The sequence below is a fragment of the Carassius gibelio genome, chromosome B25, assembly GCF_023724105.1.
Source record: "Carassius gibelio isolate Cgi1373 ecotype wild population from Czech Republic chromosome B25, carGib1.2-hapl.c, whole genome shotgun sequence".
NCBI lineage: Eukaryota > Metazoa > Chordata > Actinopteri > Cypriniformes > Cyprinidae > Carassius > Carassius gibelio.
The window spans coordinates 24,387,967-24,402,917 of NC_068420.1; the positions used below are offsets into that span (position 1 = coordinate 24,387,967).

At 37.7% G+C, this 14,951-nt stretch overlaps 1 long non-coding RNA gene across 2 annotated transcripts in view; it reads right to left on the bottom strand.

Moving 5' to 3' along the window:
• Positions 1-1,497: 1,497 nt before the first annotated feature.
• Positions 1,498-14,951, bottom strand: part of LOC128013859 (uncharacterized) — a 94,526-nt gene continuing 81,072 nt past the window's right edge. The window contains exons 1-5 of one of the 2 annotated variants that reach the window (XR_008183432.1): positions 3,975-4,290; positions 2,853-2,968; positions 2,623-2,707; positions 1,990-2,117; positions 1,498-1,869 (exon numbers count right to left, since the gene is read on the bottom strand). This is a non-coding gene — a long non-coding RNA (uncharacterized LOC128013859). Of the gene's footprint in view, positions 1,870-1,989; positions 2,118-2,622; positions 2,708-2,852; positions 2,969-3,974; positions 4,291-14,951 lie in introns of those variants that run through there. The other variant, XR_008183433.1, reaches the window with a different exon arrangement.

Consider the following 14,951-nt stretch of genomic DNA (forward strand, 5'->3'; position numbering starts at 1 on the left):
GGTCATACATGGATAAGGAAGTGTGACGCTGCTGCTCAGCTTTGATGTCATTGGCTATGAATTTTCAGGACAGTCTGTGGTTGGACTATCTTTTAACCCATATTAAACAGCGCATCATGTTAAAAAGTATGTTTTGCTGCTATCATCACATTAGTAATATATTAAGTCAACAATGAAGTGTTGCTATCTTGACAAAAATGACATCTTTAGCGAGATCCTAATCCTAACCCTAAGCATAACTTCAATGAACTACAAAAAACAGCCCCCTAGTGTTGCCTTTGCATAGATAGAACGACGGAGGCTTGTGGGTAATGTAGTTTAAAACTTTTTATTAACGAAACGAAATAAATTATTTATTTTAAGGAAAACTGGATATCTAAATATGTTTATTGTGCAAACCTCTATGATATATTTGAGAGGCAGGCTGAAATGTGGTATTTTACAGTGAGCAATATTTAAAATGCCTTTATGTCAGCTTTCCATTTATTTCTGAAAACTGAGCTCAACATTATTTTATCAGGATAGCATAAGTAATAATCCTGCCCATTTTCTCTTTGATATGTTAATTGGACTCTGATTTACAGCCATTTGAAATGTACAGTTTTGGGCTCTTCCGGGGGGTGCTACTGGGCCCCTGGGGGTAGAAGGGCAGTAAAACCTACATATATGTATTCTCCTCATCATGGACAACAAACTGAGCTGAGTCACATTTATATCTGACAGTTTTCACAGTCCTCTGTTTTCTAATTCTTACATCATTGCTATTATACCTTTTGACAGGACATTGTGAGGCCATCTGATGAAACATGGAAAAATTAGAAAGAAATGATTTAATAATGAAAATAATAGATTATTTCTTTGATTTTTTAAGTAAATGGCAAGAAATATAATGGATGAACCTGCAACAACTTGCCTTTATCTATTCCCCACTGTAAAGCAGTAATCAAGGACAATGTATACACATTGTGATACTTCACTATTACACAAGGACAAATTCATGCAGTGCTAAGAATATTAATATATATATATATATATATATATATATATATAACTAATTAGCAAAAATCAGTGTAAAAATGTCCTCCTCACCCTCACTGTATCTTGCCCCTCAGGTACTGGACATCAGTAATGTGTATGCTCTTGGTTTTAATGCATTACTAGATCCACGTTGATCATTCCTGCTACATTCTCAGTTATCCCTCAAGTGTTTGTAACAATAAAGCCCATGGCACCATCTTGTAATGCAGAATTATTAATCTCGTAACTCCCTTTATTTCACAAAAAATTTGCATATTTGTTACTAAAATATAAAAAAATTACTTTCTGGTGTACTGATGTCCCAGATGTTATTAATCCGATCAAAAATGTTTATGTCTTAAATAAAAAATAATCCCAATAATTAATATGTTGTTTTTCCAAGTCTAAAATAAACACATATGAGCCTACCTAGTAAAATGATGTATTTACCAAGAATCTTCAGAACACAATATTCATCATATTCATTTTATTGAAGCATAGACTATAAAGATGATAAAGTAGCATCAAGACAAATAAGATTCAATGAAAATAATTATCATCAAAAATACATTAACCTCATATATAAATCAGTTCTCACAGATGAGTGATGAAATGTCCTTAAAAGTCACACAGTCCCATCCAGTCAACTGTGATACAGATCATGTGATACATATAAGACATGAGATACTGTTCCAGAAAATAATGATTCCCATCATCACATCTAAACTGGTTTCATCTCCCCATTGTGTTCTTCTTCTCTCGTGTCTGGAAACAGTTTGTGGTTGATATCCAGCACTGATGTGGTGTAGCTTGTCCTCAGCCAGAGGATCTCTCAGTCCTAAGATCCCAGACCTGGTCAAAGTGAAACAAGCAATCCAGATGAAGTTGTTTAATGGACAGAGAGCTCATCTTATGTTCTGTGTGATTTTAGCAGGGTGAGCAACTATGGCCCTTGTAGTACTGTACACTTACCATTCTTCAAGCTGTTTTAAGACCTTTTGAGAAGCTTTTTCTCTGAAGAGAATTTAGGACATCCTCTTCTTTCACTCCTTTCAAGAGCATCACTTGGTCAAAACCCCTCATTTGGCTGATGAGATCATCTGTACAAATTACAATACTGCAATAAAAATTAAAGAATTAAGAAAAAGTTACAGAGGCAAAGGTCTTGCTCATGAGACTCCATTAGCATGTGTAGTTCTCAGAGACTCTAGAATTGATCTATTGTTGCAGTAAATGTGTTTTTTTCCTCTAGAATCTTTCTCCTAAGTTCCTGACTTCTCTCACAAATGTGTTTTAGTCTGTGCAGTGTAAGGCCTGGCTTCAAACCAATCAACTATCAATTCACAATTTATAACATAACATTTAGAAAACAATGAAATAATGTCAATTGGTGTTTATATCAACTAAACCAATTTCATGATACTTGTCTGCTTTTAAAACAGGTGGTGTGTTTTTAAAAACATAATATTAAAAATGTCCAGTCACACTTTGCTAACATGCTGTAATTGTAATAGTAAAAAAAGAAATCAAGGCTGACATGACCAGTTCTGTGAGAGATCATCATAAAATGTTGTATAACACAGCATTGCTTCAACACACACATACCAGAGGACTTCTGTTTGTTTGAGCACAAGATGGCCATCTTCATTTCTCATCCTGAGCAAATCATTTCCTTGGTCTTCCTTCTCTTCTGTGAAACAAGATAATCTCTACTTACTCCTTGTGCAATTAATATTGCTCATTAAACATAATTAAGTTAATTTAAAGTAAGATTCAGACCAGAGCATTTGAGGAGTAAATGTTGATTAAAAAAAAAATATTCTAAACAAATGTACCTGGGAAGAGCTGATTGTGGCAAGAGTCGCTGAGACTCAGTAATAGCTCTTTTAGTTTTTAGGAAGGTTTGTGAGGGTTGGCTCTTGAGTGAGCTGTTGAGCTTGATATTTTAGACCTGAAAAAGAAGAACAGCATTAGGATTATCTGCAAAAAATCCTGTAAGACAGAAAGAAGGAAATATTATTAATTACGTGCAACTTGTACATTACACCTCTGTAAAGATGCTGTATAATTAAATGTTAAATGCATCCATTATTGAAAGCAAGTAATTAATAGCAAGCTATAGTCATATGAATTCTTTTGATAGTGTCAGATGAGACCATCCTGGGGCTTGTACAATATCATACAAGTGTTAAACTGGATTATTAAGACTATGATGTGTTTAGGGATCATTTTTAAGACTTTGACCCTGTCCAGATACCCACACTTGCAGTCTTGGCCACTTGAGTGTGTGTGTACGTGACAGTGTGTGAACGAGACTGTCCCCGGTCTTAATAATGCCAAAGCACAGCGTCCTTAACACACACTAAACCTCTCCAATAATGCTCCGGAGCACTATACAAAGCTTAGTGTATCCCATCATGCATCATGTTTTGGAATAAATCGTCAGACTTTTTGCCGAGATCTCACAAGAGGTCTTGGGAAGCTGTCCAATGTACAGTATGTGAAATATTGATAATTAGTTATTAAAAATCTCTGTAAACACATAAGTGTCCCATAAGGCAGTGGCTCCCAATCCTGGTCCTGGAGAAGCCCAACACTGCACATTTGAGATGTCTCCCTGATCAAACACACCTGATTCAACTCATCAGCTCATCAGTGAAGACTCCAAGGCAGATAAGAGAGACACCAAAACCATGCAGTGCTGGAGTTCTCCAGGACCAGGATTGGGAAACACAGTCATCAGGTCATGAAAAGTTCGACACACACTTGTGGTCATCATGCTCACTTGAACACTAGGCCAAATACAGGAAAGACTTCAAATAAGTAATCAAGTGGTCAAGTGCAAAGATGGCAAGTGTGGGTATTTGGACAGTGCAGCAGTTTAAGAAACAACAAATGCTGTACAAATTATAACAGCAGGAATGTTTGATAAAAGGGACAAACTATCACAGACTTACTGCTGCAAATATCTGCCTCCGCAGCTTTCTGTCTTCTCCATTACTGAAGGAATCCCTCTCCAGAAACACCACTGGGCTGACTGCCTTTACGTCTTTTCAGCTAAAAATATACAAAAAAATAAAAAAAGGGGAGAGAAAATAAAATTGAATTATATACAGAATGTTAATAATGATCTGTGAGCAAAATATTTAGATATAATAAATATATATAAATATATATTTAAATATAAACTGATATGAATGAACTGCAAAATGGAAAAATGCATGTTTTATTATTTATTTTTAATTTGATTTTTTTTTTGGGGGGGGGATTTACATTAAAAGGTATTAAAAGCATGCTACAGAACATATGATTACTGTGATATCTGTCATATAAAAGCACATAAAAACACTAACATTACAGTGATACAAACATAGCTGGTTTGGTGATTATTGTATTGTTGTATTGATTATTAATATACCATAGTAAAACTACAGTTACAGTTACTAATGTCCCGTTTACTGTGTTTTAACTTCACATTTCATTTATTACTATTGTAAGTGTCGTGATTACCATGATTTTACTACAAATACAACTTACATCATTGATCCTGAAATTAATAATAATATAAAACGGATCGAAGGTCTATGGCACGTCAGGTGACAGATAGAGTTTAATCAGACTAATTAGCAGCTGTGTTCATTTATTTAAACGCAATGAAACTCAAAGACAGCCGCGGATGACCGATATAATACAGCGATTAAACATATGGCACTAATCTGATTAATAAATAAGACAGAATACATTTATAAAAGGCATTAAAAGAGCGTATTTAGGACTACTCACCCAAACTGTGGAACTGATAGCAAGTATCGCGATGTGTGCTGAATGAGACTTCTTGAACGTGATTTCATAGCGATAAACATCTCATGTCCTCGTCGTGTCGAATTCTGACGCCAAAAGTTTCCCATTGAAAGCAATGAAGGTCGTAGTGCTTCGATATTCGACGCCGAGAGGCACATTTGGCGTCATAAAAGTGACGCTAGGGGCGCTTGACCATGCTTCGGTTTTTGACGCCTTTGGAGTGAGAATGGGTTGGATGTAACAGTTATGACAATGCTCCACATTTCCTTGCCTTTTAAAACTTTTTAAGACCTTTGGAGTTCTTTGCTTGCTCTGTAGTAATATTTCTGCCTACTTATTTCAGCCCATGAAGTCAAATGCAGATGCCCCTGACGTAAGATTTAAATCTAATTAAATAATTTGTTTGTCATTATCGTTATTGTTGTTGTTGGTGCAGTTTACAATAGCTTGTGGAATCTGTTGCAGATGTTCATGATGTCAAAGACTCCATCTCATGTTCCCCTCTCACATGCTCCTAAAGTAAGTATTAGCTGCTTTTTATGTAATGTCTATGCCACATGCTATTATGTCACATACTAAGCACAACTATTGAAATAATGACTTTTCTAATAGATTTTTTTTACATTTATAATAAACCAAGAAATTAATTAAAAGAATTGTAAAGAAATTACAACAGAACAAGTTGTACTTCATACCACAGCTACATGAAAATTACTATACTGTATATTAAATCTCTGCAGTTTGTGATATAATTATCCTGCTACAAGAGCCACAGTTACATCTTTAGATCAGTAGATAAACTTATATTGTAAACAATTGTCCAGTACTATTGCTAACATATCCATTTACCATATTCATTTTTAGCCTGTGGAATCAAATGCAGATGTCCTTGATGTAAGTTATGCATTTTAACTATTGTCTTTATTTTATTTTTTACATTCATATATACTTGTCAAGTCAGAAACATTATTCATAGCATCCTAGTGATTTGAACATGACTGTGCTAGATAAACAATAGTTCACCTAAAATTGATATATCTCATAATTTACTCACCTTTGTGTTTACTCATGTTTGTGTGACTTTTTTCCTCAGCATATGTTCTGATGGAGATATGGTGACTATATGCATATATAGTCAATAACATAGTGTTTAAAGGGATAGTTCACCAAAAAATTAAATTTCTGTCATTAATTTCTCACCCTCATGTTGTTCCAAACCCGTAAGACCTAAGTTCTTCTTCGGAACACAAATTAAGATATTTTAGATGAAATCTTAGAGATTTCTGACCCCACATAGATAGAAAAATCATTACCACTTTTCAAGGCCCAGACAAGTAGTAAAGACATTGTTAAAATATTCCATGTGACTCCAGTGGTTTGAGCATAAATTTTGTAAAAAAAAAAAAAAAAAGAGTCTTTATTCAGTTCTTACAATTGATTTTCTTCCGTATCAGTCTCTGAAGCTGTTATTTTTTTATGCACAAAAAGTATTCTCGTCGCTTCATAACATTAAGGTTAAACCAGTGGAGTCACATGGAGTATTTTAACAATGTATTTGGCCTTGAAAGTAGTTATGATGATGTATGATGTCTATGGAGGGGTCAGAAAGCTCTCGAATTTCATCAAAAATATCTTAATTTGTGTTCAGAAGATGATCGAAGCACGAAGTCTTACGGCTTTGGAATGACATGAGGGTGAGTAATTACTGACAGAAATTTCATGTTTGGGCGAACTACCCCTTTAACACATGCACAGAGCACTGGATGGAGTAATTGAATTAATCATGATCATGAAGTTGATTGCTTGTGTCAAGATTTATAGTAGAGGTGTATTTTGGAGGAATGCTTTGGTCTGTTCTCACCCAAAATCCACTAGATTGCTTCAGAAGACATTTATTAACTACTGGAAACTTACAATTAAGTTTTTTCTGTCTTTTTCAGAACATGTAAACTTTGTACCTATTCACTTGCGTACACCAAATATATATATATATATATATATATATATATATATATATCCATACATATCTATATACCCGTCCGTATATACTGTACCTCCATCAAAATATGAGTCACAAGTCTTACAAGGAGTAATGTTTTGATAGTTGTGCAACATTGTGATATTTGATACTTGTAAAAAAGATTTTATGAGGCTCAGTGTTGTCTATTGTTTTTAATGAGTATTCTGCTTTACAGGTGCCGAAGGCTGCATCCAATGCTTCGCTGTCTGCTAAAGTAAGTATTTTGTTTTTGCCTTGCCAAAATACATGGTGTAGTTACGAGTCATTGCTTTGTTAATTCTTACACATTTTCTGGGACACCGTTGGACTCGCATCTCACACAAGAGAGCCGCATGTTTAGAAAGACATGTAAAATTAATGTATTTCATTTAATTTTCTAAAAATATCTTGAGACTTTATGTTGGGTTTTTGTTCCCCATTCCACTGCATCTCATGTTTTTAAATGAAAAAATGTATTCTGTGTGACTGGTTTTCCGCCCTTTTTATTTATTTAACAATGCATGCATACATGACGCTGTTTTGTTTATAGTTCTTAAAGCAACTTAATAATAATTGGTTCATAAACATTATTTTAAATATTATGTTGTTTTTTCACAGTCATGTATTCTAATGCTTTGAATAAACGTGCAGTAATATTTTGCTCCATGCGCATCTTGAGGCCTCAGAAGAGAAGCAAAAAGCTTTTCTTCACCCTAACTGAAATTATGCATTTTAAATTCTAATACAATTCTAATTTTGATCATATTTAAGTAAAAAAATACAATTTAAGTTTTTCAGCTATTCTGACAGCCCAAATCTGTATGAAACTGTCTGTTGTAAAAACAGAAACATTGTGCAGAAGTATTATTTGCTGTTATGCGTGTGTGTCCGAAGCTGCAGTTGCTTTGTGACGCGTGTTCCAAAAAAAAAAAAAAAAAAACTGGACGCGCTCCAAAAAAAAAAAAAAAAAAAAAAAAAAAAACCTGGATGCGCTCAATTTCATATTTTCGTTTCGAAACTTGTGTTGCTTGATTCCATAGATATATATGGGTTAATTCGTACAATAGTAGTTAATGTTGAGTTATAGTTATAGTTATAGTACTTATAGTACTTATAGTTTGTTGAGAAGTTTGCTGTGTCCCATGATTCCTGGAGAGAAAGCCCATTACAATCCAAAGCCGAGTGAAATCATGCAAAGATATAAATTTAATTCACGCACAAGGAAGAATGGAGAAACTGTTGCTGACTATGTGGCTGAATTAAAGAAATTGGCACAACAGTGAGTATGGGGCCACGCTTTCACAAATGTTGCGTGACAGACTTGCTGTGGAATGAATGATGGCAGGATGCAGAGACGGCTGTTGTCGGAAGCGGACTTAAACTTTGAGAAAGCACTTAATATCTGTCAGGCAATGGAGTCAGCAAACAAAAATGTAAAAGATTTACAAGGGATGTTAACAGAGGAGACAGCACAAGCAACGAGGATGCTGAAAGGACAAACATCGGTACATAGAGTGTACTCGGCAGACAAGAAAGGCCCGTAGAAAGACTTTGTGTGTTACAGATGCAAAGGAAATCATGTGCCTGAGGAATGCAGGTTTGTGAATGAACTCTGTCATAACTGTGGGAAGTGTAGACACATAAAACGAGTATGCAGATTGAAGCAAGCTGGGGCTAGTTCACATATAGCACCGTTCAAAGGACAAAGAGTGGAGAGAAAGGAAAAAGAGAAAGGTAGGAGGTCCCATTTAGTCAAAGAGGAGGAAGTGAGTGATGTAGAGGATACAAGTGACATCAATACAATTTACATGTATCACAAAACCTACCTAAAGTGGCTCCTATCACACAGAAGTTAAAGATAAATGGCATGGACGTGGAATTTTGAAGTTGACACAGGATGTGGGGTCACAATCATCAGCAAGGATCAATACTCCAAGCTTTGGAAAAGAACAGACATGTGGAGATCATGCAATATGAACTTGAAGAGATACAAGTGAGAAGATGGGGTTGCTAGGTCAGGTAACAGGAAGAGTGACATACCAGGAAGTAGAAAAAAAACTGGTGATGGTCGTAGTAGAAGGGGCAGGGCCAAATTTGTTGGGCCGTGGCTGGCTAAAAGACTTAGGACTGCTGCCACAGCTGGTAAATAAAGTAACAACGACTCCAGCTGTAAAATTGTCAGATGTGTTAGACAGGCACACTGAAGTGTTCAAAAAGAGCTAGGACAGTTTAAGGGCACTACAGTGAACAATCATGTTAACCCGGAAGCCCAGACACGTTTACCATTCGCAGTAAAACCCCTGGTGGAGGCAGAGCTTCAAAGACTGGTGGAGGAGAAAATTATAGAACCAGTACAGTTTTCAGAATGGGCAGCACCCATTGTATCTGTGAGGAAGCCAGATGGCTCCATTCAAATTTGTGGGGATTATAAACTCACAGTCATCAGAGCCTCTAGTGTAGAACAATATCCTATTCCTAAATTGGATGATTTATTTGCACAGTTAGCTGGAGGGCAGAAATTCTGAAAGCTGGACATGACTCATGCTTATCAGCAGATCATGATTGACCCAAGTGCAAAGAAATTTGTCACTATCAATTCGCAAAAAGGATTGCACACCTATTGTAGGCTACCATTTGGAGTAGCGTCAAGCCCAGCCATCTTCCAACGGACCATGGAAGGAATCTTGCAAAACATGCCACACGTCACAGTTTATTTGGATGACGTTTTAGTCACAGGGACTAATGATAAAGAACATCTAAGGAACCTGGACGAGGGTATTATCTAGACTAAAATGAAGCGGTCTGAGGTTGAAACGCAGCAAGTGTGAGTTCCTTGGAGAGGAGGTGGTAATACTGGGCCAAAAAATCAGTGCTGCAGGTGTGCAACCAGTCACAGAAAAAGTCACAGCGATCCAGGAAGCCCCCACACCGCAGTCTGTGAGTGAACTACAGGCTTATTTAGGCTTGTTAAACTATTATCATAAATTCCTGCCTAGCCTATCCACCTTATTAGCACCATTACATGCACTGTTGAGGAAGGAGACAAACTGGAAATGGGGCTCCGAACAAAAAGAAGCCTTTGAGAAGTCAAAAGATCTTCTGCAGTAGTCAGCCATACTAGTGCATTATGACATAAAGAAACCACTCATTCTGGCTTGAGATGCTTCCCATACGGGGTTGGAGCCATGTTGTCGCACAGGATGGAGGACGGCACAGAGTGGCCGATCGGGTTTGTGTCCCGAAAACACTGAATGCAGCTGAGAAGAATTACTCTCAATTAGAGAAGGAAGGTCTAGCTGTCATTTTTGGTGTAAAGAAATTCCACACACACTTGTACGGGTGGCAGTTCACCATTGTAATGGATCACAAACCGTTGATTTCATTATTTAATGATCTGAGAGAAGTGCCACAAGTGGCATCACCACGTACAGTATACAGAGATGGGCTGTGACATTGGGTGGATACGAATACACCATTGTTTACAAAGCTGGCAAGGAACATCAAAATGCTGATGGACTTAGCAGACTGCCGTTAACAGAGACAGGAGTAGAGACTCCAGCGGAGGAAGAAAGAGTGCTCCTACTTGAAGAAAATGACGTGCCCCTTGTCAAAGCAGAACAAGTGAAGAAATGGACAGACAAAGATGCAGTTTTAGAGAGTATGTGCTCAAAAGATGGCCAAAGAGAATGGATGAGTCTGTTTTTGGAGTATATACTAAGCAACGTTGAGGAACTCAGTGTACAGGGAGGTTGTGCTCTGTGGGGAGCACAAGTGGTGATTCCCCTGCCGGACCACACTGCTCCATTGAAACAATTACACATCAATCACCCTGGAATAACCTGAATGAAAGGGTTGGCACGGAGTTACATGTGGTGGCCACAGATGGATGCAGAAATAGAAGGCATGGTGAAAACTCGTGCCACATGCCAAGAGAATAGAAATTCACCACCCTGTGCACCTTTATATCCGTGGGAGGTGCCGAAACAGCCATGGAGAAGAATCCACATTGATTATGCTGGTCCTGGGTTAGGAAGAATGTTTTTGATCATAGTGGATGCATACTCGAAATGGTTAGACGTGTACCCATTAAATAAGTCTAACTTTACAGTAACCATTCAATGCCTGAGCGAAAGTTTTAGCCAACATGGGATACCTGAAATGGTGGTGTCGGATAATGGCAGTTGTTTCACAAGTGCAGAGTTCCAAGAGTTCATGGACCGACATGGCATCAAACACATCACCACTGCACCATATCATGCAGCTTCTAATGGACTGGCTGAACGGGCGGTGCAAACGTTCAAAAGTCTAATGAGGAAGAGCACAGGAGATTCCATTGAGACGAAGCTGGCTAGAGCACTGTTTAGTTACAGGATCACACCACAGTCGAGTACTGGGAAATCTCCTGCGGAACTGTTGTGTGGAAGAAAACTAGGGTCTACATTGGATCTCATCCACCCAGACTTTAAAAGTCAAATACAGGAAAAACAGATGAATCAAAAAATTTTACCATGATCAACATGCTAAAAAGAGACATGTGACTGAAGTTGACCAAGTGTACACTAACAACTTTGGTTCAGGGCCTATCTGGATTCCGTGGACAGTTCAGAAACAGACAGGACCGGTCTCTAGTACTGTTGCACTTGGAAATGGTCAGGTAGTGCGCTGGCACATAGATCAAGTGAGGAACAGGCATGTGTGCCTGCAGAGGAAACTTTAGAGTTGGAGGAAACATCTATGAAAGAGGGGGAGGAGTTTACATCGATTATGGATGTTACACTTCCCAAAGACACTAATGTGGAGCAGACAGAGGAAGCGACCAAGGAGGTGTTAAGATCAGAAACTCCTGTGGTGAAAGGCCACTTAGAGTTAAGGAAGTCGACAAGACAGAAGAAGACTCTGAGTTATTTACAGGACTACGAATAGTTAGAAGTAAGTTCCCCAGCCACAGAGCAAGAATGCGTCCTGGGACTCACTGGGACGGAGGTAATCCACGCGAAGTCCCTAGTTTATATTGTAAATGCACAAATGTTATGGTTGTGTTGTTACCTTATATATATTTGTAAACTGGGTAAAATGTAGAATAGTTGTAAAACGTGATATATTGTAAAGAGTAATGTAGATAACTATTTGAAGCTATTGTTATCTGGGGAAAGGGGATGTAGTAAATGGGATGCATTTGACAAAGTTGTCCAGTAGAGGGGGCATGGGTTTACTTTTGTTACCTTTTCTCCTGATGAGTGTTGTTCTGGGGTTAGTAGGTCATCTGCTGTGACAGTGTCGAAATACGTTGTCTGCTCTGCATCTGTTAATAAAGAGTAAGCAAATTATCTCCATGTCTGCACCTTTGTGATGCATCAAAGGATGTTACAAATAGATTTTCAAACATAAAAGCAGTCGACACAGTCACGGTTTTAGACTAGATGGGAGAAGGTATGGGAAAAGATATGTGCAGAGTTTTTCTAGAACTTTGTGCCAAGTTAAAGCGGTGTCAAGCTGTTTTAATGAATGTTTTGGATGTATTATGGTGCCCGAACCCATATGACTTTGAACAGTGACCACAAACATTTTGTTTACTGCAGCCGCAGCCATCATTACCAAGCGCGAACCGTTGACTCTGACAGTGAATGAGAGGAGCCGAAGCGAACGCACAGGGCATAGTGTGACATCCGTGTAAACATAGATGACGTCACAGGGTTTTTTTAAAAGAAAGAACGTGGTCTTCATTTGTATGTAGGCCTAGGCAATTTATATATTTACAATACTTACTTAAATATAATTAATATTATTTTATTGCTTTTGTATTAGTTGTTTGAAGAGTAAAAAAAAAAATTGGTCGGTCTTAACGTAAATTTACAATCGGCAAGTCAGTCGGATTAAAGCAAAAATTGAGTCTGTCCTAAATTGACAGGGTCGGTCGGGTTACGGCAAACAAGAATGTTTTTAAGGATGGCCCGAGTGAGAGTGCGAGCAACAGTGAGTGTGTGTGTGCGCTAGTGAGCGAGTGTGTGCGTGCGCGAGTGAGTGAGCGAGGGACAGTGAGTGTGTGTGTGTGAGCGAGTATGTGCGAGTGAGTGAGCGAGGGACAGTGAGTGTGTGTGTGTGTGAGTGAGTGTGTGCGAGTGCTCTTGTTTTTGTGACATATCAGGACACAACTCTGTATAATGACATGGGTATGACACAGGTATTACAAGGAGAGGGTGACTTATGAGGACATAACCCATGTCCATATTTTTCAAAACGCTTATAAATCATACAGAATTCTGGGTTTTTTTTTTTTTTTGAGAAACTAAATGCACAAAGTTTCCTGTGAGGTTTAGGGTATAGGTGTAGGGTTGGTGTAGGGCCATAGAATATACAGTTTGTACAGTATAAAAACCATTACGCCTATGGCCCCCTTCCTCAAATCTTGCCCTGGAGGTCCAATGCACTGCAGATTTTGGCTCCAACCCTGATCCAAGTCACCAGCCTGTTATTTTCTAATGATCCCAAAGACATTGATTAGCATGCTCAGTCAAGTCACCTTTATTTATATATATTGCTTTAAACAAAATATATTGCGTCAAAGCAACTGAACAACATTCATTAGGAAAACAGTGTGTCAATAATGCAAAATTACAGTTAAAGGCAGTTCATCATTGAATTCAGTGATGTCATCTCTGTTCAGTTTATATAATGTCTGTGTATTTATTTGCAATCAAGTCAACGATATTGCAGTAGATGAAGTGACCCCAACTAAGCAAGCCAGAGGCAACAGCGGCAAGGAACCAAAACTCCATCGGTGACAGAATGGAGAAAAACACCTTGGGAGAAACCAGGCTCAGTTGGGGGGCCAGTTCTGTATCTGGGGCTCTAGTTGTCCTGGTCTCCGCTGTCTTTCAGGGCAGTAGAGGTCCTTTCTAGGTGCTGATCCACCATCTGCTCTGGATACGTACTGGATCTGGTGGCCACGGTGACCTCGGAATAAGAGAGAAACAGACAAATATTAGCGTAGATGCCATTCTTCTAATGATGTAGCAAGTACATTGGGTGTTATGTGAAGTGTTCCCGGTTCCGGTTTACCTAATTAATGCAGCCTAAAAATCCTTTAACGGATATGGATATTAAAAGCATATCAGTATAGTATGTGTATCTCAGGTGTGTTTTATGGGATTATTTTCCCGCCAAATGTATTGCAGTCACAGATCGAAAAATAATAAGCATAAATAAAATATTTAAAAACACATGTAAAATAATAACGCACAAAACCGAAAAACAAATGCAATTTTTTTTAAATAACAAAAAGCACAGTCATGGATCGAAAAATAATAAGCGTAAATCAAAAATGTATACGCATTTAAAATTATATTGCACAAAACTGAAACATGAATTCAACATTTTCCAAATCTCAAACAAAATCAGGTTTCCTGCTCATATGTTATTTTTTTGTGTGCTTGTGGTTTTTTTTCCCCTTTGCTTTTGTTTCCACGTTCTCCACTTGCGTTTCTAAAAGTTGCAGTTTGAGTTTTGCAGTGGTGGACAGTAACGGAGTAGCTTTACTTCGTTACTGTACTTAAGTACATTTTTCAAGTATCTGTACTTTACTGGAGTAGTTTTATTTTGAGCAACTTTTACTTTTACTTCACTACATTCCAAATAATAAAATCGTACTTTTTACTTCACTATATTTCATAAAACATATCGTTACTCCCTATAATATATCACGTGCTCCGACACGCAGAAGCGCGGTCTGATTCATCATGAACGAACTGAGTCTTTTCAAAATAAACTTTTAAATCGGATCGCGAATCGCATCAAACGATTCGTTTACGAATTAGAATGATCCGATGCAGCTGTTCTGGAGTCGACCACTCACTGATTCAAATGAACCGTTTAGTGGGAGTCTCCAGAAGTAAGAACCGGGAGATCTTGTGAGCGCGCGTGCGTCTGATGTTGCTAAAAGTAAGTTATGTCGAAATTTTGGATTAATTATTGTAACTGAAAATCATATTTAGGTCAAAACTGTCAGTCGTTTGGGAACTAAATCCGTTGTAAAGAGTGATCTATTTGAGCCCACTGAAATGCTCGAGTGCAGACGATGCAGACACATCAATTTTAGGTAAAAAAAACAACAACAACAACAAACAAAAAAACCCAT